Genomic DNA, 17,899 nt, shown 5'->3' with positions numbered 1-17,899 from the left:
AGGAAGCTCTTGGGGCGGGAGTAGCCCTAGGCCGGTGGAGAGCTGCCCGCGGGCTGCGTCCTTTCCGCTCAGCCTGCGGACTGCGAATGGGGTTTGCCTCCTTTCCCGCTCTGCGCCCAGGGCCTGGCCACCAGCTTCCAGAGGAGATCCCTGGCGAGGTCATGCACCGCTTAGACTCAGCTTAGACCCCGAAAGGTCTCTCAACCCTTGTGGCTTTTTGAGGAGGACGCGGGAAGATGGACTCCCGCTGAGACGGAGAGCTGCTCTGTGGGGCACATAGCACAGAGCTGCTGCGATTGCATTGTTTCTTGAGGGGTGCGGGGGAGGCTTCTTGGGTTGTTTAACCTTTGATGATGACACATTCCTAGTGAGATTGTGGGCTATTTCTAATGATGTTTGATTCTTAAAACCAAACTTTCCAGGTGTCTGATTTTTAGGCATATTATTGCTTCGTGACATTAAAAGCAATAGCTTCTAAAGAAAATCGTGGAAAGAATTTTCTTGGAGAGTTATTCCGCAAATGAACGCCATTCAGGGTTTCCTGAGGCTTGCGGGTATCATCGGGAGAATCCAGCGTGTACACATTTCTGAGGATCCTCCTGCCAATGCCTTTCTGAAACTCTGGTGACACATTTTATTGACAGTTAAGCGCAGCCAGATTGGAAGACACTAATAAAAACATTAAGCATTTCAGAACATGAATGTTTACTTAAAATCAAATCTTGACACTAACTTGTTATTTTGTGAATTACATTCTAAAATGTTGCCAAGCTATCAGACATTTAGAAAAGAAAAATGAATTTTATTAAATAAGTTTACAACCTGAGGTGTAGCGATAGAGAGGTTACTTAACAGGTCCAAGGCCCTGAGTTCAATCCCCAGCACTGCAAAAATAAATGTTTACACTTCCTTAAGTTGCCATCTTTTACTCTTTACAATTTACTTAAATATTTGAGCATCAAAATTAAGAGTAATAGCAATGATGTAAAATAATAGGTAAACCAGGTTAGCTTCTTTGCTGGTCTTAAATATGAATTTTTGAAGGTAATAAAAATAATACAATATATAATTTTTTGAAATTTAGGCATCTGGAGTCTAACACTGGGCCTACTTCATGGACATTTCCTGTTATCATGGAGCAAGGATGTCTCAATTCTAGTTTGCAAAATGGAAAATGAAGACATACATAAAGTGGTTAAGTAACCTTGCTGAATTTTACCAAGCACAAGACCATTAGAGAGCCTTGAGTAGAGAACTGACTTTCTAAAATATATGATTTGGGAAAAAATGGACGAAGCTCATGTGGAAGATGGACCGAAGTAGGAAATAAGAGGCCAGGTATAGCTGGTGACCAGATTTCAGCTACCAGTTGACCAGATACCCGTTCTGGCAGTAGAAAGAAAGGAATACTGGGTTTGGAAGTAGTGGGACAGTGATGGAAAAGAAAATAAACTTGCAGAGTTTTTATGCAGAAATAACTAGAAGTCTATGTGGTGTTACTCCCAGGTACAAGAAAATAAAGATGGGTGAGAAAGTTCAGAGGTAAAATGGTAAACTTGCCTTGGGATGTGATGTGTCTAAAACAATGTAGAAACTAGGGTGCAGTGGTGTGAGTTTGTAATCCCAGCCCTCGGGAGGCTGAGGCAAGAGGATTGCCACTAGCTCGAGGCCAGCCTGAGCTATATACAGCAAAGCCTTGTCTCACAAAACCAAACATTTTTAACTGCAGAGAATTCCTGTTGATGACGAAACTGCTCTCACCAGTAGGATTCTCAGGGAAGAGGGCTCTGAGACTCTGATAGGTATGGGGTTATTCAGCAGCACCCTGGCGCCCTGGAGAGTTTAAAATCCAGACCAAGGAGGAATCCGCCATGAATGAGAGTCCCTGCTGTCAGGTGAAGAGAAATGGTTTCAGGGCAGGGAAACCACTCTGAGGGATAAGGTCAGAGTGAGTGTGCATTGTTACACATTTGTCCACACCTGTAACACACACAGCACCAGGAGGGGGCCGCCCACGCTAAGGAACCCGATGGGAGGAGGCGTTGATGTGGATTCCAGGGTGAGACTGCGGTTCAGACACTGGTCCTGGAAAGGCAGTGTGCAGTCTGTATACTCTGCCCAACCTTGCTGTGAGCCCAGAACTCTGGGAAAATAAAATCTATTAAAAAGAAAAAGAAAAAAAAAAACAGTGATGGCAAGAGACATCTCAAAAATGAACGAACTGATAGTTTAAATTTTTAAAACATGTTTGGTTCCTTTTCTAAGGTCATTGATAATATTTTCCTTTGTTTATCAAATGAAAATCCTTGTTTTACTTTGGTCTCCTAACAGCCCCGAGACTGGGTCACGTGTGGGCCCCCTGCGTGGTCTGCAGCTCCCCGTGGCTGTGCTCTTCGCCTGTCGCTGTCCTCGTGGGGCCAGGCATGTCTGCTCCCTGCAGCCGGGCTTGGAACCCCTAGTCCTCTCTGGCCAAGCGGACCTGGGTTCCCCTGGGGCCCTGGACAGCCTCACTCTTCAGGGGTCCCAGGGCCCCTTCTTTGTTACTGTTGTCCAGAGCATTTCACCTAGTTTCATTTTTTTTTCTCCTCCTGGGAAAATAATTTTATTTATTTATTTTTTCTTTTTAATTCTTTTATTAATACATTTTAGGTATACAATACGTTTACATTTATCACTGGGCACTTGTGCCTGTACATGATGTATCTTGGTTCTTATATTTTACCCCAATACGTGTGTGCTCTTCACCCCCTCCACCCTTCCCTTTTTACATAGATTTCATTTCCATTTTTTTTTCTTTTCTCATAATTTTTCCTTTCCCTTCTTCCCTTTCCCCTTCCCCTCCCACCACCCCTACACCTTTGGACCTTTTCCTATTTCAAATTATCAATTATTCATTGTAATCATTTTAATCTTAAAAAAAAGTCAAAGCAGAAATAATCCCCCAGATAACTACAGAGATGGTGAGCAGAGTGAAAGACATGATTAGAGGCTCTAGAACAGAAACAGATAAGAAAATAGATGAGATCAAAAACATGGTGGAAGCCATGAATGCCCAGCATAAGAAAGAAATGGAAACCATGATCACCCAACATAAGAAAGAAATGGAATCCATGAAACAGATTCAAACAGATATTCAGGAGATTAAAAACTCCACTGCAAGCATCCAGAGCAGACTAAGAGAATCTGAAGACAGAATATCAGATATAGAAGACAGGATTGCAGTTAAGGACCAGGAAAACAAGAGATTTCTTAAAGATAGTAAGGGACTGTGAAAAATCAATCCAACAGCTGCTAGAGGATGCAAAGAAGAATAATATAAGACTGACAGGAGTCCACGAAAAATCAGGAGAAAGCACAATTGACATAAAAAACAGTTCACAGAAGTAATAGTAGAAAACCTCCCAGACAGAGGAGAATTGGACACACAGATAAGTTAGTTATACAGAACTCCAACTAGCCATGATCAAAAAATATCTGCACCTAGACATATAATAGTCAAGATCCCAGAAACCCAATAGAAGAACAAAATCCTACAGGCAGTTAGAGAAAAGAAATAAATCACCTACAAAGGAAAGCCCATCAGAATCATGGCAGATTTCTCAACACAAACCCTCAAATTAAGGAGAGCCTGCAGGTGAAGTATTTTAAGCCCTAAAAGAAAATAACTTTCTAGTTTCATTTTTAAGCGAAGGTCCTTTCTAATTTTCATTTCATGGGATTGCACTTCCTGTCCTCACTGCCCACCCCCAATAACCATGGCTGAAATGCTGAGGCCCTTTTTAGAGGAGTTTCTCAATACCTTATTTGAAATATAAAAATTATCTTTAACATACAATGCTACTAAATAGAAACTAATTTTAGCTTCCAATGAAAGGACTTTTAAAGATAAAGAGTACGAGTTTCTGAATGAGCTGGGATCTCACTGGTAATCATTTTCTCTGTTTCATAGACCTCCTATTTCCACTTGTTACATACCTGCATGTAGATTCAGCAGGGAGTTTTTTGTGTGTTTGACAATCTGACAAGACTGTTCAGCTACTATCTTAGGACAAGGCTCTGGGTACCCCAAATGAGTGAAATTCATATTTGGTCCAAGTGAGAAGGAGAATTCTGATGGGCAATACGCTGACCCCTGAAAAGCTACAGTAAATGATGCATCTCTAAATCCTCACCTGTGCTGGCTCCACCTCAGAGGTGAGCAGCAAACTATGAATTTTGTTTTGTTGTTTGAAGTGATATTGTTTTACATTTCCCCCCTAACTTTTCACCATCAGATTGATCTAGGGGGAATAGATGCAACTCCCAAACCTGCTAGATATCTGAAACTCGAGTTCCTGTTCTCTAAAATCGAACAATGAATTCCAAGAACAACGGAGGTTGAGTAGGAGGGCCGGGGATTTAACATACACCCTTGTTACTACTGGGTCAATATTACCTAAGCGACTGTACCTATAATCCTATTGGTTGATTAGTTTTTACCCACATTGACCCACCCCTCGTGACTTTGCTCTGTAAAACTACCTTTGAGAAGTGGGCTCCTTGGCACCCACTCGGGACCCCTCCTGTCTCTCAGGAGCTGTTCTTATACACCATTCTTATTTCCCAATAAATTTTCCGACTCTTAACCCTTGTTGTTCCTTAGAATTCATTCTTTGTGCTGTGCCTCCCCTACAAGCGCAAGGTCCTGAGTTCAATTCCCTGTACAAAAAGTAGATTTCCTTCTTGACTTTGGGGAACATGAACTCAGCATGTTGGGAGTTACGTATGTCCCCCCCATCATCATAATACTCAGGATGGCTGTACGTGGGGTGGGGCTGTGTGTGTATTGTGCTGTTCTCAAATGTCTTACCAGACATTCATCGAGGTGAAAGATGTTTTTAAAAAATGATCTCAACCTAAAAACAAATACCATGTTATATTTAAGCACAAAGTCGCTGTAGCAGTGTCTTAATATGCGTGTGGTATTTAAGTCATTGTGTCATTCTGCATTTATAGCTCAATTCACAGTGATTCTCCACCCAGGTGCACATGTACAAATACATACATCTCGCGTTCCGATGCATGAGCCTTTGCATATCAGAGAGCACATCATTTTATTACAAAATGCTTTTCTTTTATGTCTTCTTTATACAATCGATATTATATTGATTTTTTAAATTTTTGAGTGAAGTAGGTCTTATCTATCAAGCTCATTTTGGAAAAATGAAGCTGTAACAAAAGATGACGTAAGGAAAGAGTTTTGCTTGTCATTCACCACTGTTGGGCATGTGGGTGGTCCCTATCTTTTGGCTGTTATGAATAATGCTGGTGTAAGCATCCACGTATAAGTTTTGGTGTGGACATGTGTTTCCATTTCCTTGTGCTGTGTATATATCTAGATGTGGAATTGCTGGGTCACTTGGCAGCTCTATGCTTAGCTTTTTGAGGAACCACCAAACTTTTCCTTTTCAGGTACACTGTTTTATACCAGAGAACCATGCAGTTAGGTTCCAGTACCCTGCCCAGTATACCACACAGGCCTGAAAAATAAAACTAAAAGGCAGAACCAGGAGAAAGAAAGCAGGGTGTCAGGACGACCAATGCCAGTGCAACCAACAAAGGCCCTGGCCGGTCCCAGGCACTGACTTTAATTGGCAGTAAATTGGGGTAAAGGCAGATATGTGCAGTTCCTATGGAAATTAATGTATACAAGGCTCATAAAGGACAAGACAAAGAATTCTTGAATTGGGAACGGAATAGACAACATATATGGTTGTAATTAGAACACTGTCCTTCTAGTCAGGAGGTTTTGGTTGTGGGAACGAAATTTGGGTGTGAGTTACTCTGACCACAGCTCCTACTCTTCAGTCAGACTCACTTCTATAAACAAGTCAGTTGTCAGGTTAACTCTTCACAGCCTGCTTTGGGCATAATCAGTGTTATAGTCCTCTGCAGTTTCACATTGTCCAAATGACTTCTCCACGTCCTTGGAGATATTTGTTATTTTTTATTTGTCTTTAAAAAATTATTACAACAATCCTGGGGAGCAGTATTTCATTGTGATTTTGATTTGCATTTCCTTAATGATCAATGAAATTGAAAATCTGCTCGTGAGTTTGTTGGCCATTTCTATATAATCTTCAGAGAAATCTTCTATTTAGGTCCATTATCCACTTTTAAAATAATCTTTGTCATTTTGTGGTTGAGTGGGATAAACAAACTGTGATGTGTATGGACAAGGAATCTTGGCTATAAAAAGGAACAGGCATGATACATTCTACAATGTGGATGGACATCAAAAGTGGTATATTGTGAAAGAGATCAGACACAGAAGGTTACATATTGTATGACTCCTTTTATACAAAATATCTAGGCATGGCAAATCCACGGAGACAGCAGGTTAGCGGTTATCAAGGGACTGGGAGAGAGAGCAAGAAGGATACTTGCAGCCATGGGATGTGCTCCTGTGGCCATAAAAACATTTCGAAACGAGAAGGAAGAAATGCTTGCACAATATCATGACTATGCTAAATGCCACTAAATTGTACGTCCCAAAGTACTTCATTGTTCTGTGAATTTCACCTCAAATTTTTAAGGGGAGAAATCAGTTCTAATAAGTTTGAAAACAACTCCTTTAGAGGTTCTTGATGTTTCTGTCACATGCACCTTATTGTCAGCCTTAGTAGGCCTTTGAAATCCATTCTCACGATGTTTTAAAGGCATAAAATAAAATATATTGTTAAGACACAAATTATATTAAAATATATTTATAAAACATTTCAGAAAAAATGTTTGTGATCTAATAACATACTTTTTCCTCCTTTGGATATTAAATGAGTAGACGCAGCAGACCTAGTAACTACCATAATTTTGAAATAGTGGTGGGTATAAATTATTTCAGAAACATCTGCAACATCTGGAAACGAACATAACAATTATATGCCATTTCTATTCCAGACAAAAATCACGCTACCTCTATTTCAGGGTTTCTCGCCTACATGCTGCATTTGAGGTAGAAGTCACTGAAACAAAGACGAGATTCTCCTTTAGCACCCAAGTTTGCTGACCTCTAAATTCCACCTCAGAATTACCAACACCTGGAGAATAGAAGGCACGCACTTAGCAGCGCTTGATGGAAATAGTTAAGAGAGGGGAATAAGAGAATATGGGAGGAAAAACAATCCAAGAAAAACAAAAAATCCTCTGTTCTGGTACATTGGATTCCCCTTTAAGACCATCCTGATTAAAAAGCAAGTGAAAGATCTATGCTTTAATAATCTTTTAGGAGTGTTTTTCTCCCTGACTTTAAGAGAGATTTTGATCCAAGTTTCAATGAAACAAATGGTCCAAGAAGCCGATTCACCTTTCAAATAGAGATGTAATTGGTTGAGTGGTAAGAAATTAGTTTAATTCCCTCTTGTCTGAAAGAAAGGAGCTGTTAGCATGGAGACATTCTTTTCTGACTGATTTTACCTAAGTGAAAATAAGCCCATGTCCTGAACCCATATGCCTCTTAAAAACAGAAAATTATGTGTTCCAGCATATACTGATTAAAAAAAAAATAGAAAAAGAAAAATCAGGTTTTAAATCAAGTTCTAATGATTTGCAGAATATATTTTACATGAAACTTTCAGTGTTTCTGGCTATTTACTAAACTGAACATAACAAGATGTATCGATCATACAAGAATCACATGTGATTCAACTACATATTGTTACACTTGATCTTAGCCAAAAGGCCGAGAAGCGATGAACTACATATTGTTAAATGCCACAAAAAAGACAAAACATTTTCTTTGCTTAAGTATTTTTTTGATTAAGTATTATTACTGCTCCTAGGCTAAAGTAATCATGAGAAATTTCAGCTCCAAATGACACATTATAAATATAAATTGTAATATTATAAACATAATAATCATAGCAATACTATAATCCAATTCAAGGGTCAAGCTATGAAATTGGTAATAATAGGTCCTGAATAAAATCTAATGAGACAACCCATTTTCTCTCCCCATTTTCTAGATTTTCCTTTTAGGCCTTGAGCAGTGGGAATTAATTTTGTTGTTAAATGATTTACCAATAGAACTTCTATTTTTTCTCTTCTATACATATTCTAATTACATAGAATAATGGATTTGAAACTGTAATCAAAAGAACCCTGGGTTCCAAAAGAAACTCTGTGAGATAGATTTCATGTAATCTCTTTTTTTATATTTCTTTTTTATAGTTATTTTGTTACTGTTATTTTAAGTCCATATATTATACAAAACATAACAGAGAAATCAGACTTATAAAATAAATTGAAGTATTTGGATAAAAAAAAAACATGAGTTTGCCTTCATGTCTACAGATCTCCCAGTAATTTTTTTCCTTGAGATAGGGTCTCACTATGTAGTTCAGGCTGTCCTTGAAGTCACTATGTAGCCTAGGTTGGCCTCATGGTGATTCTCCTGCCTCAGCCTCCCAGAGTGCTGGGATAACAGGTGTGTGCCCAGCTAAATTGTTGGTCTTGCACTTTAGATATCAAATAAAGATATCTAGCTCAAAAACAAAAAGTTGATATGCTGCAAGGTTAAACTGTAGTTTGGTGATGGGCCAGGAAATGACAGACTTTCTAAATCTTATCCTAAAATATTGGTTGTAACAAATGCTGATATGCAAAATCCAAGCTTTTATCAGGCAGCAAGAGGGAAACTTGGGTGAATGAATGCAATTTACCTCCAAGTTCTCTGAAAGGAGGTGAAAAAATAAATACTTTACCAGTGTACTTTACCAGTGATCCCTGCAAAGCATTATTCTAAGCATGCAGGAGGTTTCTGTGAGCAGCTGCATAATAAAATCCAACCCAGAGGTAGGTTCAAGGCCAAGAGTAGGAATGAAATAATCCTTCTAGGGCCAGTTATCATTTCACAGAAGGCCCACTTGTGCTGGAGGATGAGGCTCTGGACTATTTTCTTCCCATTTTCTTCCCTATTTTCTTCTATAAAAAAGGACATTCCCAGTTTGAACCTTGCTGAAAAAGAGGCATTCTTATACCTGCTACTGAGAACAGCTAGGATACAGGGTAAGCTGGCATAAAATTATTAGCAAGCACATGCTAGCTATTCCAGTTTGAATCTACCAAACTGTCAAAGCGAACAGAAATAAAAAATTGAAGATGAACTGTTGTTCCTCAAGATGAGGCAACAAAATCTTACAATAAAGATGTTCTCTAAGGAGAACATCTTTCTCAAGCTAGGTGGAAGATGTGGAAGAGTATTACCAAAAGCTGACCAGGCCACTTAAAGACCAAAAGGAGAGGGAAAGAAAGCATGTAGGAAGAACGATGGTGGAGGGGGATATAGGTCAGTGGAAGAACAATTGCCTAGTATGTGTGAGGCACTTGGCTTGATCCCCAACATTGTAAAGGGAAATGAAAAAGAAAAAAAGTAATTAACAGAGTAAAATTCTTCTGGGTCTGACCAGACAAGTGACTCGAAGGTAACTACATCAAAGATAAGTGACTCATTACTCCAGCATGAGACTGGTAGTAAAATATCTTAAGACATCTTTTTAAATTTTTTTTGGTTTTCTGAGACAGGGTCTTGCTGTGGTAGCTCATACTGGCCTTGAACTCATTATGCAGCCCAGGTTGGCCTCAAACTCAAGGTAATCCTCCTGCTTCAGCCTCCCAAGTGCTGAGACTACAGCTGTGTACCATGCCCTGCTCCTCAAGATAGCTTTTTTTCCCCTTAAGATATCTTAAACCCAGAGAAATATATGAAAAATATGGCAGTTAACCAAACAAATTAAAACCAAACCTCCAACAGTGAAAATCTCTTCAGATTTGAAATCAAAGAAACTCTTTTTTCATTAATTCTGTGTATTACTGGGCGGGGGGAGTACTGAATGTAAAGATTTGTTTTATTTCTACTGGAAGAAGGAAGAGGATAAAGAGAACTGTATTCAAATTTCTTCTCCATTGTGTATACACCCACAAGCATACATATACATACAGACACCAAAATTACCCCCCAAGACAAAAATCCAAGAATCAAAACCTCAAACACCCTCAAACTGTACCAACACTTCATATTTTGACCAAAAGAATAGATCCTGGTAGGAGGTGCAAAATGCAAAACCAAATGACTGAAAAATGCTGAACAAACAGCATTATTAACATACAAAATATTTATATTACTGAACTAGTAACAGATGATGTTCTCTGTGTTGGTAAAACTTCGGAACCACATAGCTGATTTGTTAAATCTAGTCCATGCCTGCTTCCAAAAACCAGAAAAGATTTTGGTTAGCTTCATTCTTTGACGCTTCATCAAAATTTTCTACAAGATCTGGAACATCATCATCTTCCTTATCAGTGTCTTCTGGTTTCGGTGCTTTGCTATCCAACACTTGCCATGGGAACTGTTCAGCTAATTTTGTAAGACTTGTTAAGCTGTGGGCACCAACCTGACTTAATATTCCAGAAAGCATTTCTATGATTGGTTTGGCTTCTGCATGAAGACATAAGACATACACTGCTGAAAGAAATGTAAAATGGTGCCATCATTTTGATAAAGAATTGAGCAAATTTTTCTATATTCTGTAAAAAGCACAAACTGTACCAATAACAAAGAGAATTTAGCCCTTGTAGTCATGTATAATATGAAATGGAAAGTGAGTCTAACAGTACGTAGCACACAATAACCAAAGAGTGTCCAAAAGTCTTTGAATTTTCAAAGCATAGATAAATGTGTGGTCTTACTCTTGCATCTCAAAAACTTAAACTGTTATGTGGTACAAGTTATAATACTAATAAAAAGTTTTAAAAATTGTAAGAATGTTAACAAATCAGATCAATATATTATGATGGCAACACTGCTAATGCATCCTGACATTCAAAATACAAAATTTTAAGAGACTCAATGGGTTGTGAAATTTAACACAAAAGAACTAGCCTGATAACCATTATTTTAATTTTCATCTGTTTGGGAGGAACAACTAAATTCTAACCTGCATCTCATAATCAATTGAATAACACCCAGGTACTGTGACATTGTTTGTAAGTCAGTTTTTTTCTTTTTCATTTTTAGGAAAGATTACTATTTCTGGAAATGTTACTTAAACATAATATTACTAAAATTCTAGTAAGATATCAAATTAGGTGAGCCTAACAACAGGCTGGCTATAGTGGCACACACACTTGTAATCCTCACACTTGGGAAGCTGATGCAGGAGAATCACACGTTCAAGACCAGTCTGAGTTGCATAGTGAGACTCTGTCTGTTGAGACACATTATGTGTGTGTGTGTACATACAACAAAATAAAAAGAATATTCATCACACCTACCATGTTAATATTTTAGAATAGATTTAAGGGTATGTGTTAGTGGTTTTATAGTCCCTTTACTTGTATGTGTATTATCAGGTGTTTAAGGTGTTTGGTTAGACTAAGCATGGAACTGCTATTTATCGTCATAAACTTAGTTATCCAAGTTTATCATCAATGTACATATATGAGTTTATTAAATTACATACATGAATTTAATAAGCTAAAATTTACAAACTCCTCTCCATACACAAAACACTCTTTTGCATTAAAAGACATATAATCAGCCACACACAGACCTAACCAGTACATACAGCTCAGGACTAAACATTTAGCCTCCCACATAGGTCCTGCCATGTACTAAGAATCTGATAAATACTTGTTACGTTAATTCTGCAAAGTAAGCCATGTTGACAGAAAAGAATCAGAGCCAAGCTAGAATGTCTTTAAAAAACAAACAGCCAGGGGTGGTGGGCATGGCTGTATTCTCAGCACTCAGGAGGCTGAGGCAGGAGGATCACCGCAAGTTCGAGGCCAGCCTGGGCTACCCAATGAGACCCTGTCTCAAAAAACCAAAATAAATAAATAAAATGAACAAACAAATAATGTACAATATGGCTAGCTTTTATCCAGCAAATTACAAGATCACTGCAATTTTTTTAAAAATCCAGTGACAGTGTTTTTCCCTGGGAAGAACAGTTGTGAAATTCCTAATCCCAAATCTAGCACTTGCTGGGCTAAATGAGAATGTGAATTTACTTCATGGAAAAAGCCAGGCACCATGACTATGTGAAAATATACATTTCAATGAAAACATGAACTGGCTACACTTTTCACACAGTGATAAATTTGTTTTTTATTTTAGAAATCAGGGAATAACAAGTGCTTATACTCCATTTAAGGCTGGATTTTTTTTCTTATATACTGATATACAGAGCAATGTTTTCAGCCATGACTTTGCAAACAGCCACAAGATGTTCAAGCACACCGGACCTCAAATTCACATGGCTTTCAGAGATAGTCTCGCATCTCAAGGACTATAAAGCCTCATAAGGAGAAGAAATGGCATATTTCTCTACTTTGAACAATTCAGCATAAGATCTTGAAAAGATTTATTAATTAAAATTTAAGACACTAACTTTATTTTAAAAATTTTTTCCTAATATTCAGCTCACTAAGGAAGCTCATTTCCTGTAAGTTCAGACCTTGAACACATAAAGCGTTGTTAATGTTTAGCACTAACCCTGAATTTTGCCTCTTTTGGAGCTGAAAAGAGTGTTTATGACAATCATAATTCTATGGCTCTGAGTGTAGAGCCCAGCCCACTTTTCCCCATTGCTTACTTAGGTCAACAGAAAAGGCACGGTATTGTCATTTTATAGCGCTCCAGAATTAATCAGCATTACCAAAGTTGTTAATTTTTAAAAAATATTCTTGTGTATCTGGCCTTTTCTCTGGTCTACATGCATTTATTTTTTGGCCTGATTATTTTCGTGAGAGGTCTTGAACAAGTAGCTTTCTTCTTTTCTTTCCTCCTCCTTCTTTTTTTTTTTTTTTTTTTTTTGAGACAAATTCTGACTATGTAATTCAGGCTGGCCTTGAACTCACCGCTATACTCCTGCCTCAGCCTCCCTAGTGCTGAGATTACAGGTGTGTTCCACCATGTCCTGCTTTGAACAAGCAGCTTTTAGAAAGCTGTATATTTAAGAGGCTTTAAACTGACACTGTCAAATGAAGAGGATACTAAGGACCCTATCCCTTCCTTAATGCCTAGCTCTATCACCTCTCACCAAATCTACCCCCACCACTCCTTCCTCTTGAACTACCAGTCCTTCTCACCTACACTGCTTTTCTGGATTATCCAGAATCTGTGGCACAAGCTTGTTGCTTTCCAGTCCTTCTTAATGACAGAAATGCACCCGGAGTGCCATGAACCCAGCTAGGAAAATCACTTCCGGTTCCCACTTGTGGCTGGGCTCCCTTGTGATAAAGCTCTGGCCCAGGAACTGAACCCCAGTAAACTGAAATGCAGACTGAGGCCAACATTTCAGAGGAGGCCTCTGTGAGGTGTCTTGGAATGTGCTGGGCTGAGAGCACCCTGCGGCTCCCCCCCTCCTTCCTGCTGCCTGGATGGTATTTTAGGTCCTGGGGTTGGGGTTTTTCCTATGGTGCACAATTGTGGTTTTAGTGGCAATTATGGTTTCAGGCCCAGGGTCACTGAGTTAATGAGGGATGCTGTATGGGGTGTGGCCGGCGTAGGGCAGAGTCACAGGGAGGTAACGGGTGTGTGTTCAGCTTTAGCTCAGCTAGTTTGATGACAGGAGCTCACCTCTCAGCAGGCAGCGCTCACAAGGACAAGCTCAGAGGCGCCACCTTGCACCTGCTGTGTCCCTTTCCACCATAAACTGGAGGAGACAGGTGGCCTCTGTTAGTAGTCCATAAAAGTCAGCTGCTTCCTTCCGGCCAAGGCAGGGGAAGGGAGGGTAGACAGAGTCATGGAGGTTACACGTGGGAAATGTCCAGCATGACTGGCAAATCTTCCTTTTTCTCCCCAGAAATCCACCCCACTGTCCATTATTCACTTTCTTTTCTTTTTGTTAGTAGTGGGACTTGAACCCAGGGCCTCACACGTGCTAGACAAACTCTCTCCCACTGAGCTACAGCCTCATAAGCTTCTCTACCATTAGCTCCTAAAGTAGAAAACAAACATTTCCTTTCTCTCAAAATCCTTTCCAGGTTGCCTGACAAATTAAGTCCAAGCTTACCATACAAGGCCAACCGCTCTCTCCAGTCTGCTCTTCAAACTCACTTCCCGCACTCCGCTAGGTGTGTGTCCAGGCTGCAGACGACCTCTCTGCTCCAAGGCTCCAACGGGTCTCTCCCTCCTTCCCGGAAGTGGGCGCCTTGCTTCTCCCCCAGATGGAAGGTGCGCCCAGCCCCGCCTCCACCCATGCACTGCGGCACCAGCGTCCACATCAGGGCTCCCTGGGAAGGCAGAATGCAGAGAATTCAGCCCCGCTGCTTCCTCTGTCCGCTGGCCTAGCCAGTGCCGGGTCCTGCTGCGTGACGCGAACCCTGCTCCTATCCACCAGCCCATGTGCGCTGGTCCTGAGCCGTCCTGACACAATCCAAGGAGAGGGCTGGGATGTAACTCAGTGCCACCGCGCCTGCCTCCCAAGTGCAAGGTCCCGAGTTCAATCCCCAGTACCAAAAGCAAAAAGAAGAGCATGCGGGCTCCTCCGTCACCAGTCAAGCGCAGACAGAGCCTTTCCACCCCCGGAAGTTCTCCGTTCAATGTCTACCCTTCCAACGGGGCCTCCCTGGGTGTTCCTGTTTTATAAAACAGGAGCCCGCCCACTCATCTAGGACATTCCCTGCTCTCCTAGCCCCACTGGAGTTGTTCCACAGCCGCAGTGCACCAACTTCCCTCCTACTTCATATGCTCTTAACATAGGTAGTCCTGTCTTCCCTTAGTACAGGGTAAGCCACATCGCAGTTACCTCATTTGGTGCCCCATAAGCAACACCTGGTACGTAGGACCCACATAGTCTTTAGCCATCACTTTGTAATAGAAACATGCGAGTTATATGTAAACTGTTCTGATAACTATTTTTTAAAGAGAAATGCGAAATTAATTTTAATAATAATTACTTGGCCTAACCCAGTGTATTCAAATTATTATTCTTTCACTCTGTAATCTCTACAAGAGTTATTATTTTTGCATTATTTTTTTCAAAGAAGGTGTGCAGACTGTAGAATGGGTTTTAGGTATATAGCAGACCTCAGTTTATATTAGTCACATTTCAGGAGTTTAATAGCCACGTGTAGCAAGAGGGGTCTGGATTGGACGGTGCACAGAATATAATGGTAAAATGCTGCGTGGAAAGAAAGCAAAATGCTGACTACCCCGGCCCCTGTAGGGCGCGCAGCAAGGGGGGGAGGGAGGCAGGAGGAGCTTTCAGTCTGAGAAACAACCCGTAAGGAAGAAAGGAAGATGGGCATTGTAACGAAACGGGCAGGATCCTGCTAACAAGCAGGCAGCGAGAGCGAGCGCCGGCGAAACAGCTGGCCCGGAGGAGGCTGTGTTAGGTGAGGACGCTGCCCGGGGGGGGGGGGGGGGGCACACGGGGCACAGGCGAGGAGGGGAGCAGACCCGGGGGAAAGCTGCGGCCGGTCGTGGAGGAAGAAGCCTTGTGCGGCTCCTGGTCTGAGCTTCCAAGGAGAAGGCCAGCGCAGTGGCTTTGGTGTGGGTTTGCTTCTCTAGTCTGTATGTCTGGCTGATGTTGTTCTAGCTGTGGCCCGCCAAGCAATCCCAGATCTTTGTTTCAAATCTGAAGTTAATTTGTAGTCTCCTTGAAGCGGAAGCACAGCGTGAGGGAAGTGTAGCCTCAGAGCCACCACACCGCCGAGAGCAGACTTGCGGGACTTTACTTAACTTTTCAGAGTTTGACAAACGGCGGCTTCTCTCACACTGTAACCAAGGAGAGCGCCAGCGCCCGTGGTAGAAGAGACGCCGGCAGTCTCCTCAGCAATTCTTTCAGAAATTTGGCAAGAAATAAATGTTAGCATAAAGAAATAGGCCTGGAGCCCTTGAGAGGTGGGCAGCAGGGGCTGCGGGGCCTTCAGTGCCGGGTCCTGAGTTGGAAACGGGACGACCAGGGCCTGACTGCTCGCTGACGGCACAGGGACTGAGTCCGACTCTCTGGCCAGCCTGCCAGCAGGTGTGGGAGGGAGCTCTTTGGACGCAGATGACCTGGGTGCTGTTGCATATTCAGGCTTTACAACTGTCCCTGTGAAGAAGTCCTTATCCCTATGTGCACATCTTCAAGTATCCCCTCAAAGCACCTTCAATGCAGGCTAAGGACAAATCACCTGGCTGGTTTGGGGCGCTTCTCTTTACTTCTTCTTTTGAAGAAATTTACGAATTCTACTCCTTTTTTTTCTTTTTAGTTTTTAATCTAATCACTTTAATCTCAATCACTAAGTTGCCCAGGTTGAGCTCAAACTTACCATCCTCCTGCCTCAGCCTCGAAGGGTGTTGGGATCACAGGTATACCCCACCGTGCCCAGCCTAGGGTCTTTTATAATTGGTGGACAATAAAACATTTTGTTCTCACGTTCAGAGCCTCACTCAACAATGGCGGAAACAGCGAAAGTCCCACCAGGCCTTCCTATTTCACGGGAGTCAGTAGAGAGGACTCGTCTGAGAAGGTGGGGAGCAAAGAGAGAGCCCTTGGGTAGGAGCCAGCATGAACGACCAGGGAGAGGCAGAGCTGGTTTTGTCTTCCCTTCACTCTCCTTCCTTTCCCTCCTCTCTCCCCTGCTGCCACGGGGAAGTCCCAGCTCGGTCCCATGGCTGGGCCCAGCAGCCACGCGCTAGGTCCTGCCTTTTCGTCACTTCCGTATTTGCTCAGACACAGCCTCGAGTCTCCACCGCCAGCAGCTGCATGACAGAGACGGCACCCAGTGTGCCCAAATCTAGAAGCACTGGTAAGGCTACGAGCTGCCTTTGTTCACAACTGCAGCAACTGCCACAATTTCCATTTCTTCTACTTTATTCGATAGCATAGTAAAATTTGTGAGTCCTTGTTCAGCCTAACATTTTATGAGTTAAGTAAGAAAAACACTTTTAACCTTGCAGTCAGTGTTTGGCAAATACAGCATGGAAACAGAATATTCCACTTGGGATCCACGCTATGGACCTTTCTGCTCTTGGCTCTGACTTCGAACTGAAATGAAAGAGCCTGATGCCTTAGTGAATGAAAGCGGCTACACTTTCTGACGCCACGGGACCTCACCATAAGATCCAACTATAGACGCAGCTGTAATCTCAGTAGCCATCAGAGAGCTACAATAATGAAACCTATGTTTTTTCTCTCTATGTTTGAACAATCACAAGCAACCCAAGAGGAATACCCTTAGACATCAGTTCAACACAAGTTCTATTTTATTTTGTCACCATTATTTAGAAAGCTCATTATGTAGTTCAGTTGTTTCATGACTTCAGGAAGGTTACCTGAGGATGCAGATAGAGTATTCATGCAGTTAATCAACAAGTTAGTGAGTACTAGTTAATCAATTGATATGCATAGGTGCCAATCTAGGCATTGGAAGACATGGCAAACTCAGGTCTTCAATGAGCTTTCAGTGTCTTGTAGGTACAGTGGATCCTCGAGTTACGACCGGCCTTACTCATGAACAACTTGGGTTATGACAATAATTTTAGTTTTAACTTACAACCAAAGTCTTGAGTTATGACCTGAATGCTGGTCTTTCCCGTGTGGAATTAACTGAGAAATCCTGGGCCAATGTTTCTCTGAGGACACTGAGATCTGCCTGGAAGAAAGTGTGGCCTAAAATTACACAGGAGAGAGACTGTGAAGGCTGTGTAGAGGAGCCTGGGGCTCCAGTTGACCCTGTGGTTGATGACACTGTCACTGTAGCAGAGTCTACAGGCCTGCAGGTAGACAGGGGTGATGCTGAGGAACTGGTAGAGGAGCACACAGAGGAACTGTCTTGTCTACAGAGGACTTCAGCAGCTTCTGGCTGAGCAGCAGAGAATGGCAGCTGAGGAGTTTCTAAAGAGGAGGGGAAGCATCAGCAATCAGTGCAG

This window comes from Heterocephalus glaber, unplaced genomic scaffold (assembly GCF_053883595.1).
Source record: "Heterocephalus glaber isolate CG9 unplaced genomic scaffold, H.glaber_assembly_v1.0 deba00001688, whole genome shotgun sequence".
In the NCBI taxonomy this organism is placed as follows: Eukaryota; Metazoa; Chordata; class Mammalia; order Rodentia; family Bathyergidae; genus Heterocephalus; species Heterocephalus glaber.
The sequence above is the reverse complement of the archived record's forward strand: the minus strand, read 5'-3'. Positions refer to the sequence as shown.